Here is a 12136-nt window from a genome sequence, read left to right as displayed (position 1 = left end):
TTCCCAGAACTTGAATATTTGTACGTAAGCTCATGAATGAACTTTTCAAACAACTGCATTGTTTAGTTTTATTGGCATCAATATCTTCGTGCATCAGTGTTTGCATATCTAGTTGAATATTTAGTCTTTGACATTTATACATGGAAAATGAATGTATTGGTGTTAGCGATAAGAAGAGTAGATTTTAATAAATTTAGTGCAGTTGAAACAAAGCTGGAAATCATTAGACAAGCTGGAAGGGTGCATTTTAGTATCAATCATATATTTGGACTTAAGCCTGTTGAGACTGTTCATGTGTGGGGAAAAAAAGATCAAAATTAAAAAAACACATAAAATGTTGAGAAATATATTCCTGAAGAATATATCTGAAAGGTGATGTGAATGAATTCCTTATATAAATATTAATACCAGATGAAACAAGATTGAAAGAGAAAACAAGGAAACCATAAAAGTGCTAGAAAAAAGTGCCAGCAAACAGTTTTCTAATCTCAAAGCAGGGAAGAGTTTTCCAAGCAAAATACAAATAAATCCAGAAGACTTAAAGACTGATACTTGAACTGCTTAAAAATATTGAAACTGAGAAAGAGAGAGATGAGAAGGGGAAACAGAGAAAGAGAGACTCAGTAAATACAGTAAAAAGACAAAGACAAACTAGGAAAAAATTTGGAACATGAAATTAGGGCAACCCTTAATATTCGTAACATATAAAGAGTTTTAAAATAAGATAGGACAGCAGTTCTCAACCTGTGGGTCACGACCCCTTTGGGGGTCGAACAACCCTTTCACATGGGTCGCCTAAGACCATCGGAAAACACATAAAGTGGGGCCTTGACTTACGAGTGTCCCGACTAACGAGTTTTTCGAGATACGAGCCTCTCGGCCGATTTTTGCTTTGAGTTGCGAGCTAAAATTCGGGTTACAAGCCAGCTTCAGATACCCCACCGCTAGTTGGCGCAGCGAACGTCACAGTGAACGCCACAACATCAGCCCAGCATCATGTGTCTCACTCGTTCACTGTTGATTTGACATACGAGTAATTTGAGTTATGAGCTCCATCACAGAACGAATTAAACTCGTAAGTCAAGGCCCCACTCTATATAATTACATATTGTTTTTGTGATTAATCACTATGCTTTAGTTATGTTCAATTTGTAACAATAAAAATACATCCTGCATATCAGATATTTACATTATGATTCATAACAGTAGCAAAATTACAGTTATGAAATAGCAATGAAAATAATTTTATGGTTGGGGCCACCACAACATGAGGAACTGTATTAAAGGGTCGCGGCATTAGGAAGGTTGAGAACCACTGAGATAGGAGATTAAAAATGGTGGCAGAGTAAGTAGATGCTGCATGGACATGCTCCCAGGACCAAACTGGAATTACAACTAAAATACAGAAATACTCCCTGAATAATCAACTGAGGACTCGCTGGAGGGAACCCTGATGACCGAGGACGGGAAGTGGAGACCACACAGAGACTGTAGGAGGGGCCGGGGGCGAGAAAGGGCTGGCTGGTCTCCCAAAGACAGCAACTTAAGTTCCAGAGAGAGAGCTCAGCTGTGGGGGATTGCCACTAAAGACTCTGGGGTCTAATCTGCAAGCTGGGCCCCCCAGCAGAGCACCAAAACTGAGAAGGGTGCCCATATAACATCTGGCTGTGAAAAGTAGTGCGGTTGCTATCTGCCAGGGAGAAATGGCTGGAAATGCAGGCACCCTTTTAAAGGGCCAACACACAAAATTCCCTGTGCAGACACTCACCTGTGCTCCAGCAGAGGGAGGGAGAGTGGACTGGAGCTGTGTGAGCAGAAGTCACGGTTGGGTTAGAGCTCAGAAGGCAGACACCCCAGTTTCCTGTGCTGAGTCATTCCCTCACGCTGCACAGGTCATCTTTCTCATGCAGACATTTGCTATTCAGGTGGTTTTGCCTGGCGCAGTTGTCGGCAAACTGCTGCTTGGCAAACCGAGGCTCGAGAGCCACATGCGGCTCTTTGGCCCCTTGAGTGTGGCTCTTCCACAAAATACCGGCTCTTCCACAAAATACCAACTTCTGCACATGGGCCACGAAGTTTCAGTCGCATTGTACATGCGCACCCACACGTGGTATTTTGTGGAAGAGCCACACTCAAGAGGCCAAAGAGCCGCATGTGGCTCTCCAAGCCGGGGTTTGCCAACCCATGGGGCCAGGGGGGAAGACAATTGACCTACCCTATTGCAGAACACATTGCCCCATGGTGTGGAGTTTCTGAGGCCCATTCAGAAATTGAGAATAACAGCCTCCAAGCAGCTGGAAAAACCTCGCCACACCTGTGGACTATTGCATGTGGGCTATTCACGACTGAATCCAATCAGTCTGCAGGCAGAGGTGGTTTCTGGAGGCTTTGAGTATTTGCTTGATCTAATTAGTCAGAAACAGCGTTTGACATTTTCCTGCACTAGAGATTGAGAAGTGTAGCAGATCTACCTAATGCATAGTCACAAACCCAAACTGGAAGCCAAAATGAGGAGACAAAGAAACAACCTCAAATGAAAGAACAAGAGAATTCGCCAAAAGAGATAAATGAAATGGAGATAAGAAATTTATCTAATATAGAGTTCAGAATAATGATGATAAAGATGCTCAACAGCATGAGAAAAGGTATAATAACTATGAAAACAGAAATAAAGAATAACATAGCACAAATAACACATTGGAAGGAGTACACAGCAGATTAGGGGAAGCTGAGGATTGGATCAGTGAATTAGAAGACAGGGTAGAAAAAAATAACTCATCAGAGAATCAAAAAGAAAAAAACAATTAAAAAACAGGAGGACAGCAAACGTAACAATATTTGAATAGCAGGTGTGCCAGAAGAGACAGAAAGGGAGAAAGAGATAGAGAACATGTTTGACAAAATAATGGCAGAAAACTTCCCTAACCTGGTGAAGGAAAAAGCCACACAATTCAGGAGGCACAGAGAGTCCCAAGCAAGAAGAATCCAAACAGGCCCACACCCAGACACATTCCAATTAAAATGCCAAAAATTAAAGACAAAGAGAGAATCTTAAAAGGCAGCAAGAGAAAAGCAAACTGTTACCTACAAAGGAGCTCCTATAAGGCTGTCAGCTGACTTCTCATCATAAACTCTACAGGCCAGAAGGGAAAGGCATGAAGTACTCAAGGTAATAGAAAGCAAGGATCTGAAATCAAGATTACTACATCCAGCAAGGCTATTATTCAAAACAGATGGTGAAATAAAGGGTTTCTCAGACAAAAAGTATGGAACTGCCATTTGACCCAGTGATTCCACTTCTAGGACTATATCCTAAGAAACCTGAAACACCAATCAGCAAGAATGTATGCACCCCTATGTTCATAGCAGCTCAATGTATGATAGCTAAGATCTGGAAACAGCCCAAGTGCCCATCAGTAGATGAGTGGATAAAAAAGCTGTGGTACATTTATACCATGGAATGTTATACAGCAGTAAAAAAAAGAATCCCTTACCCTTTGAGATAGCATGGAGGGACCTGGAGAGTATCATGCTAAGTGAAATAAGTCAATCAGAGAAAGACAAGTATCACATGATCTCACTCATATGTGGAATCTAATTAACAAAATAAACTGATGAACGGAATGGATTCAGAGACATGGAAGCATGGAACAGAGTGAGGAATCTCAGAGGGAAGGCGGGGGAGGGCGGGTGAGTGGGTGGGAGGTAATCAACCAAAGACCTTGTATGCATATATGCATAACCCATGGACACAGACAATAGGGTGGTGAAGGCCTGGGGTGGGAGGTGGAGGAGGGATGGAGGGGGTCAATGGGGGAAAAAGGGGGACAGATGTAATATTTTCAACAATAAAGATTTAAAAAACAAAACAAAACAAAAGATTAAACCAAACAAGTTAGTAGAAAAATGGTCACAATATATGAATAGAAAGTTCACAGAAGAGGAATTCCAAAGGACCAATAAGTATATAAAAAGATGCTCAACTTTACAAGTAATTAAAGAAATACATAATAGACAAACATTTTTCTTATTTTAGATCGACCAATATGCGATGGAGCCAGTATTTGAAAGCTGTGGCAATCAGGCACTTCAAAGAAATGTTGGTGGGAAAGAAAACTGGTATAATTTCTTTAGAGGGCAACCTGAGAATATAAAAAATGCTTGTACTTTGTGTTCTAGCAATTCCATTATTAAGAATTGGTTCAGCCCTCACCGGTTTGGCTCAGTGGATAGAGCGTCAGTCTGCAGACTGAAGGGTCTCAGGTTCAGTTCTGGTCAAGTGCATATACCTCAGTTGCAGGCTCCTTCTGGGACCCAGGTCGGGATGTGTATGGGAGGCAACCAGTCAATGTTTCTCTCTCTCTCTGTCTCTCCCCCTCCCTTCCACTCTCTAAAATTGGGAAATATCCTCAGGTGAGGATTAACAAAACAAAACAAAAGGAAAAAAAAAGAATTGGTCCAACTGCCTTGGCTGAGTAACTCAGTTGGTTAGAGTGCTGTCCCCATACACCTAGGTTTCTACCAATGGAAAAAGAAACAACAACTGAATGCATAAATAAGTACAACAAATCAATGCTTCTCTTTCTCTTTCAAAAAAATCAATCAATAAAATATTAACCATAAAATAGTCATCTCTTTAAAAAAGAATTGGTCCAATAGAAAAATTCTTTCAGATATCAAAAATATATGTAGATACATATATAAGGATATTATTCACTGAAGTACTTAAGAGTTGCCATGTTCCTAGAATCTGCTTTTTTAAAATGACATTTTTATTGTGTGGTTTTCTGATTAGAAGTGCCGATGCACATTGTAAGAAATTAAAATGATAGCTATGTTAAAAGAGAAAGAAAATTGCATCCCAAAGATGATTACTGCCAACAGGTCAATGCATATAATTTCCAGACCATTTTTTTTTTCTGTGCATAAACACATGTAATAAGCTGAACTCTTGCTTTCCAAACCTGGGAACTGAATGGATTCAGATAAATATTTTGAGATATATTTCTTCTCATCCCAAATCTTGGTATTCTTTATCTGAAACTTCAGAGCTGAATACATTTTGAAAACTGAATATCCTTCACTATCTGAATTCACTAGCCAAACTTTACCTCTTGCTATCTGCCTTTAGATAAATAGATTTGGATAGCCAGGGATGATTGTACAGATTATTATTATTATATATTTTTGGTTAATCCTCACCCGGGGATATTTTTTCCATTGATTTTTAGAGAGAGTGGAAGGGAGAGAGAAGAGAAGAGAAGAGAAGAGAGGAGAAGAGAAGAGAAGAGAAGAGAAGAGAAGAGAAGAGAAGAGAAGAGAAGAGAAGAGAAGAGAAGAGAAGAGATCAATGCATGTGCCCTTGACCAGGAATTGAAACTGAGACCCTTTTGTCCGAGGGCTGACACTCTAACTACTGAGTCATACCAGCCAAAATATTAATTTTCTTACAAAAATTGAATTGTAATAAATGCTATTCAACCACTTGCCTTTTTTTTTTTGCTTTTTGACATCATTCCATGTTCATTCATAAAGATGTATCATTTCCTTTTAGTGGATGCATAGTATTCCACTGTATATATCATAATTTATTGAACTAGTTTCTTCTTGATGAGCATTGATGGAAAAGTAGCCAAATTATATTTTTAAGTTAAAAATATAATTTGGACCGTATATAGAGTCTGTCCAAAATTTTGTAAAAGAAAAAGGTAAGCTGGTAAAAATAGACACAGAAGAAACATTCTTGTGGAATATTCACCCAACTGGTAACAATCAGCAGAGGTACAGATTAGGGCAGAGAAGTTGGGGGTGGGCAATATAAGAGGTTGTCACATTTTTGTGTTATAATTTTCAGTAATGTTTGAATGGTTTTACTGTGAGAATATTATTTTAGAAGCAGAAAAAGTAAAGAGCATTCAAAAGTAGTGCTGAAATGTTCCTTGTAACAGGCTTTGAAATAGTAAAAATTGGATGCCATACATGAGAGACTGGTTAAATAAATTACAATATATCCATATAGTGGAATACAATTCAGCTCTCTCCAAATGCTGTATAATCTACCACTTAACAAAAATAGTCAATAATATCAATACGTGTTTATATAGCTCGAAGTGTTAATTATCTCTAGAGATACCTTAATTTTCTGAGGTATTTCCATAATGTTTAATTCTTTTAAAAAATATATTTTTTATTAATTTCAGAGAGAAAGGGAGAGGGAGAGAGATAGAAACATCAGTGATGAGAGAGAATCATTGACCAGCTGCTGGGGATCGAGCCTGCAATTTGGGCATGTGCCCTGACCAGGAATCAAACCATGACCTCCTGGTTCATAGGTCGACTCTCAACCACTGAGCCACACCAGCAGAGCTGTAATCTTTCAATTCTTAATAATCAGCATCAGTTACTTTTGCAATTGGAAAAAAAAGCCTATTATGTAATGCAGGCTGAAATTAAGGATTTTGTGATTTTTTTTAGGTTCTTGAGAATTAACTACCCCAGGTAAGTGTATTTAACTTTTATGCAGTATATTTATTTATTTTTTAAATCCTCACCTGAGGATATTTTTCCTTTGATTTTTAGAGAGAGCAGGCGAGAGAAGGAAAGACAGAGAGATAGAAACATCAGTGATGAGAGAGAATCATTGACCAGCTGCTGGGGATCGAGCCTGCAATTTGGGCATGTGCCCTGACCAGGAATCAAACCATGACCTCCTGGTTCATAGGTCGACTCTCAACCACTGAGCCACACCAGCAGAGCTGTAATCTTTCAATTCTTAATAATCAGCATCAGTTACTTTTGCAATTGGAAAAAAAAGCCTATTATGTAATGCAGGCTGAAATTAAGGATTTTGTGATTTTTTTTAGGTTCTTGAGAATTAACTACCCCAGGTAAGTGTATTTAACTTTTATGCAGTATATTTATTTATTTTTTAAATTATTTTTTAAATCCTCACCTGAGGATATTTTTCCATTGATTTTTAGAGAGAGCAGGCGAGAGAGGAATATCAATGTGAGAGAAACACATAGATTGGTTGCCTCCTGCACGAGCCCCAATCAGGGCCCGGTATGGGAGGAACCTGCAACTGAGGTACATGCTCTTGACGGAAATCGAACCCAGGACCCTTTGGTCTGCAGGCCGATGCTCTATCCACTGAACCAAACCAACCAGGACTACATTAGACTTTTGTATACATTTCCAGGAATCTATAATATATGTTAGTAGAAGACTATTTAGACATCACTTTTTTTCCCCTCTAGGCCAGAGCTATCCAACAGAAGTTTAATGCAAGCCACATATGAAATTTTAAATATTCTAGTAACTACATTAAAAAATGTAAAAGGAAACAAGTGCAATTAATTTTAATAATATGTTTTATTAACCCAACGTATCCAAAATATTATCATTTTGACACATAATGAATATAAAAAATCATAAAGGAGATAGTTTACATTCTAATTTTCATACTAAGTCTTGTCTTTGAAGTCTGGTGTGTATTTTACATTTATGGCACATCTCAATTTGAATGCTAAAATTTCAACAGTTAAAATGTCCTGCCAAGTCATTAAAGTATGTTTAAAGGAAAAATATTTTACACTGCTTCTGTTTTTAAATGTAAGTAAAAATTAATTAAAATAAAATTAAAAATTCAGTTCCCCCGTTATACCGGTCACATTTCAAGTGGTCAATGGCCACATGTCTTTCTTGACGCTGCATTATTGGACAGGGCAGAGATAGTACATTCCCATCATCACAGAAAGTTCTATTGGACAGTGCTGGTCTAGACAGTGAGCTCTTGGCTAAAAAGATCTTACTCATTTTTGGAGCCCTATGTGTAACCGCAATGATTCCAGAAATGATCAATCCATGAGCTGGGGGGCTCATAAATGGGAACCTGATGCAGAAAGAGAAGGAGCAGAAGACAGATCTTCACAACATGGTGCTGGGGGCCTGTCTACTTCCAGCTGAGCAGGAGCAAATAGTTGTTGTACTAGAGGTCTTCCCAGCCTGGGGATGCAAACAGCAATGATCTGTGGAGTCTGTTTGTTCTTCCCAACTGACTAATATAAAAAAGAATCTGTGTAATAGATTTTAGACTCAGCAAGAGCAAATGCTGTCTTTGGAAGGAGAAGGCTGGGACCCAATGTAATCTAGGTCCCCCAGGTTACCATGGTGTTGTCTGCTACCACAGGAGGGAGCAGCACGGAGTGGGCTGGGTGGTGAGCTCTGGAGAGTCCCAAAGGATGGGTTGGTGGGAAAATGGAATATTAAGGTGAAGCCAAAGAAGGAACCCACAGACCAAAGGGAAAACCAGGTTAGAAAGCACAGTATCAAGAGGGACTCCAAACCAGGCTGGGACCAAGGTATAAAAAACATACTGAGAACCGTGGCTTCCCACCTCAGAAGATTTAGTCTTTTCTTTCTTTTTATTTAAATCATAAGTACATTGAAGAAAATTAAAGTTACTGTGAATGCAAAGACATTTTGGCAACTGGCTGGTGTGGCTCAGCGGCTGAGTGTGGTTCCAGGAACCAAGAGGTTGTTGGTTTGATCCCTGGTTAGGGCACATGCCCAGGTTGTGGGGTTGATCCCCAGTAGGGAGCATGCAGGAGGCAACTGATCAATGTTCCTCTCTCATTGATTTTTCTATCTCTCTATCCCTCTCCATTCCTCTCTCTCTAAAAATCAATAAAAATATACTTTAAAAAATAAATTTTGGCAATTTCTGTAGCCAAATCACTGGGTTAACTTTTTGGTGTATTTCCTTCCTATATTAACAATTTGAATACATGTCCTTCCTTCCTTCCTTCCTTCCTCCCTCCCTCCCTCGCTCCCTCCCTCCCTTCCTTCCTTCCTTCCTTCCTTCCTTCCTTCCTTTCGTTCCTTCCTTTCCTTCCTTTTCTTTCTATCTGCTGATAATAAAATTATACAACATAATTTTTAATGGTCACCTCATCTTTGGTTGGTGTGAATTTGCTCTGCTTGATTTAACCAGTTGCCAATTAGAAGACACTAGGATTTTTCTAGTTTTTCACCATTTTAAAATATATAAATTCTAGGTAAATCTTTATGTGTATTTATGAGGATTTTTTTAGAATAAATTCCTAAAAGTAGAACAGTAGGTACAGAGTTCCATATTAGTGTTGATTATTAATCCTCGCCCAAGGATATTTTTTCCATTGATTTTTAGGGAGAGTGGAAGAGAGAGAAACATCGATGTGAGAGAAACATATCGATTAGTTGCCTCCTGCATGAGCCTTGACCAGGCTTCAGGCCTGAGGAGGAGCCTGCAACCAAGGTACGGGCCCTTGACTGGAATCGAACCTGGGACCCTTTGATCCACAGGCTAATGCTCTACCCACTGAGCCAAACCAACTAGGGCAAGTTTTTGGATTTGAATTGCCAAATCTGTCTCTTGGAAAGTTGTAATAGTATACACTCTTCCACTAGTGCCCATTTTTTCCAAACCCTCACCAGTTCTGGATATTAAAAACAAATATAGAATCTGTAGATTACCTTGGGTAGTATGGCCATTTTAACCATATTATTTCTTCCTTCCCATGAGCATGGTAAATCCTTCCACTTCTTTGTACCTTCTTCATTTTCTTTCTTCAGTGTCTTAGATTTCCACGTACAGGTCTTTTACCTCCTTGATTAAATTAATTTCTAGATTTGGGTGAAAAAGGTCAAAGGGATTAAGAAGTATAAACTGTCAGTTATAAAAATTGTCATGGGGATGTAAAGTACAGTATAGGGAATATAGTCAACAATATTGTAAAAACTATGTATGGTGTTAGGTGTGTGCGTACTCGACTTACTAGGGTGTTCACTTCATAAGGTATATAAATGTCTAATCATTATATTGTACACCTGACTCTAATATAATATTATATGCCAACTGTAACTGAAAAATAAATTTAAAAAAACAAGCAAACAAACATTTTTTACAATAAAAAGTACCCCGCCCAACTGGCTAGGCTCGGTGGTTGAGCATCGACCTATGAAGCAGGCGGTCACAGTTCGATTTCTGGTCAGGGCACATGCCCAGGTTGCAGACTTGATCCCCACTGTGGGCGTGGAGGAAGCAGCCAGTCAATGGTTCTCTCTCATCATTAATGTTTCTATCTCTCTCTCCCTCTCCTTTCCTCTCTGAAATTAATAAAAATATATTAAAAAAAACACCAACAACTTTGCTAATCTGATTGACGAAAAAAATGGCATCTCATTTTTAAAAATAGCATTTCTTTGGTTGCTACAGATATTGAACATTTAAAAATATTTGGTTATATACTTGTGTGTATAGTGTGTGTGTGTGTGTGCTTGTTCTGCCTATTTTTATTATTGTCTATTTTCTATAAGACATTTTCTTGTAAGGTTTTATAAGTACTGTCCACATAGTAAGGCTATTAACCCTTTAAAATAGATGTTGCTGTAAGTCAGGTCTTTAAGCATTAGTTACCTGTGACTTCAGGCATGACACTATGTCCTTAATAAACTCTTACTTTCTAGGCTGCAAAATACATGCATACATACATACATAAAATTTATGTTGCAAATATTTTCCACCGTTTTCATTGTTTTGCATGTGGCTTCCCAGAAAGTTTTATTTTTTTAATAAACTTTTAATTTTAGAGTAATTTTTGGAATAACTTTGGATTTGCAGAAAAGTTGTCAAGACAGAAAAGTTGCCAAGGGAGTTTCTGTATATCTTTCATTCGTCTTTCTCTAACATTAACATCTTATACTAGTACAGTGGTCGGCAAACTCATTAGTCAACAGAGTCAAAGATCAACAGTACAATGATTGAAATTTCTTTTGAGAGCCAATTTTTTTAAACTTAAACTATATAGGTAGGTACATTGTTATTAACTTAATTAGGGTACTCCTAAGCTGGCCTTTGCTAAAAATGTCCTCAATCTGCGGGGTCGACCTCAGCGAACATACCCCCACTTCTTCTAACGCCACTTCTTCAAAATAGACTCGCCCAGGCCGAAAACCGACTTCTGCACGTGGGCCACAAAGTTTCAATCACACTGTAGGTGCGCACCCGCACGTGGTATTTTGTGGAAGAGCCACACTCAAGGGGCCAAAGAGCCGCATGCGGCTTGTGAGCCTCGATTTGCCGACCACTGTACTAGTATACCCACAGTATAATTGCCAAAACAAAGCAATCCCATAAAATTTTAGAGTTGCCTTGCTCATGTGGGGCAGAGACTCGAGCAACTCTGAAGTAATGATCTTCCTCTGATGGAAACTTTGGTTTAAAGTTCGGTTGATTGAAATTTGGAGCACATTTATTTTTCCAGAAAGCATGAACTTTCCAGTCAGAGCACAGGAGTCTATCTAATCCATAATGTTCTGAAAAATATCATTAATGGTTTACTAACAGCTGTAGAACTCCTTTTACTACAAGTCATACTGTTTCTACATGCAAAGACGTTCAAAATTTAAAAAAAATATATCTTTATTGATTTCAGAGAGGAAGGGAGAGGGAAAGAGAGCCAGAAACATCAATGATGAGAGAGAATCATTGATTGGCTGCCTCCTGCACATCCCCCACTGGGGATCGAGCCCGAAACCCGGGCATGTGCCCTTGGCCAGAATCAAACATCAGACCCTTCAGTCCCCAGGCCAACGCTCTAGCCACTGAGCCAAACCGGCTAGGGCTTCATTTACTTCTTCATTTTTGCATTTACTGTCAAATTGCATATTTTAAATATATACAGTTTATTGTATGTCAGGTGCACCTCAATACAGCAGCTTCTAGAATGAGGGGGTAGAAGGATGAAGCTCTATTTGGTAAGGATCTGTGTAGATTGTCAGGAACAACAGTGACAGAAACAACAATGCTTTCTGGAGTTTTCCCTACAGCCTCCTATTAAAGCTTGTGCTTTCGCCTCCTCCGACTTCTATTTATTTATTTATTTATTTATTTATTTATTTATTTATTTATTTATTTAAAATTACTATTTTCACCCATCCCAGGGAATGTTCTTTTCCTCATCTCAGGTGTGGTGCTAGAGTCTTCTCTCTTCTTTGGACGAACTCCAGGCTCAGTATTGAGGGATGCAAACTTACCTTGGATGCCCACGGCAGGTCTAGGCTCATCGCACTGTCCTTTTCAGGAAGAAAAGAGAGC

The sequence above is a fragment of the Myotis lucifugus genome, unplaced genomic scaffold, assembly GCF_000147115.1.
Source record: "Myotis lucifugus unplaced genomic scaffold, Myoluc2.0 scaffold_46, whole genome shotgun sequence".
NCBI classification, from domain to species: domain Eukaryota; kingdom Metazoa; phylum Chordata; class Mammalia; order Chiroptera; family Vespertilionidae; genus Myotis; species Myotis lucifugus.
The sequence above is the reverse complement of the archived record's forward strand: the minus strand, read 5'-3'. Positions refer to the sequence as shown.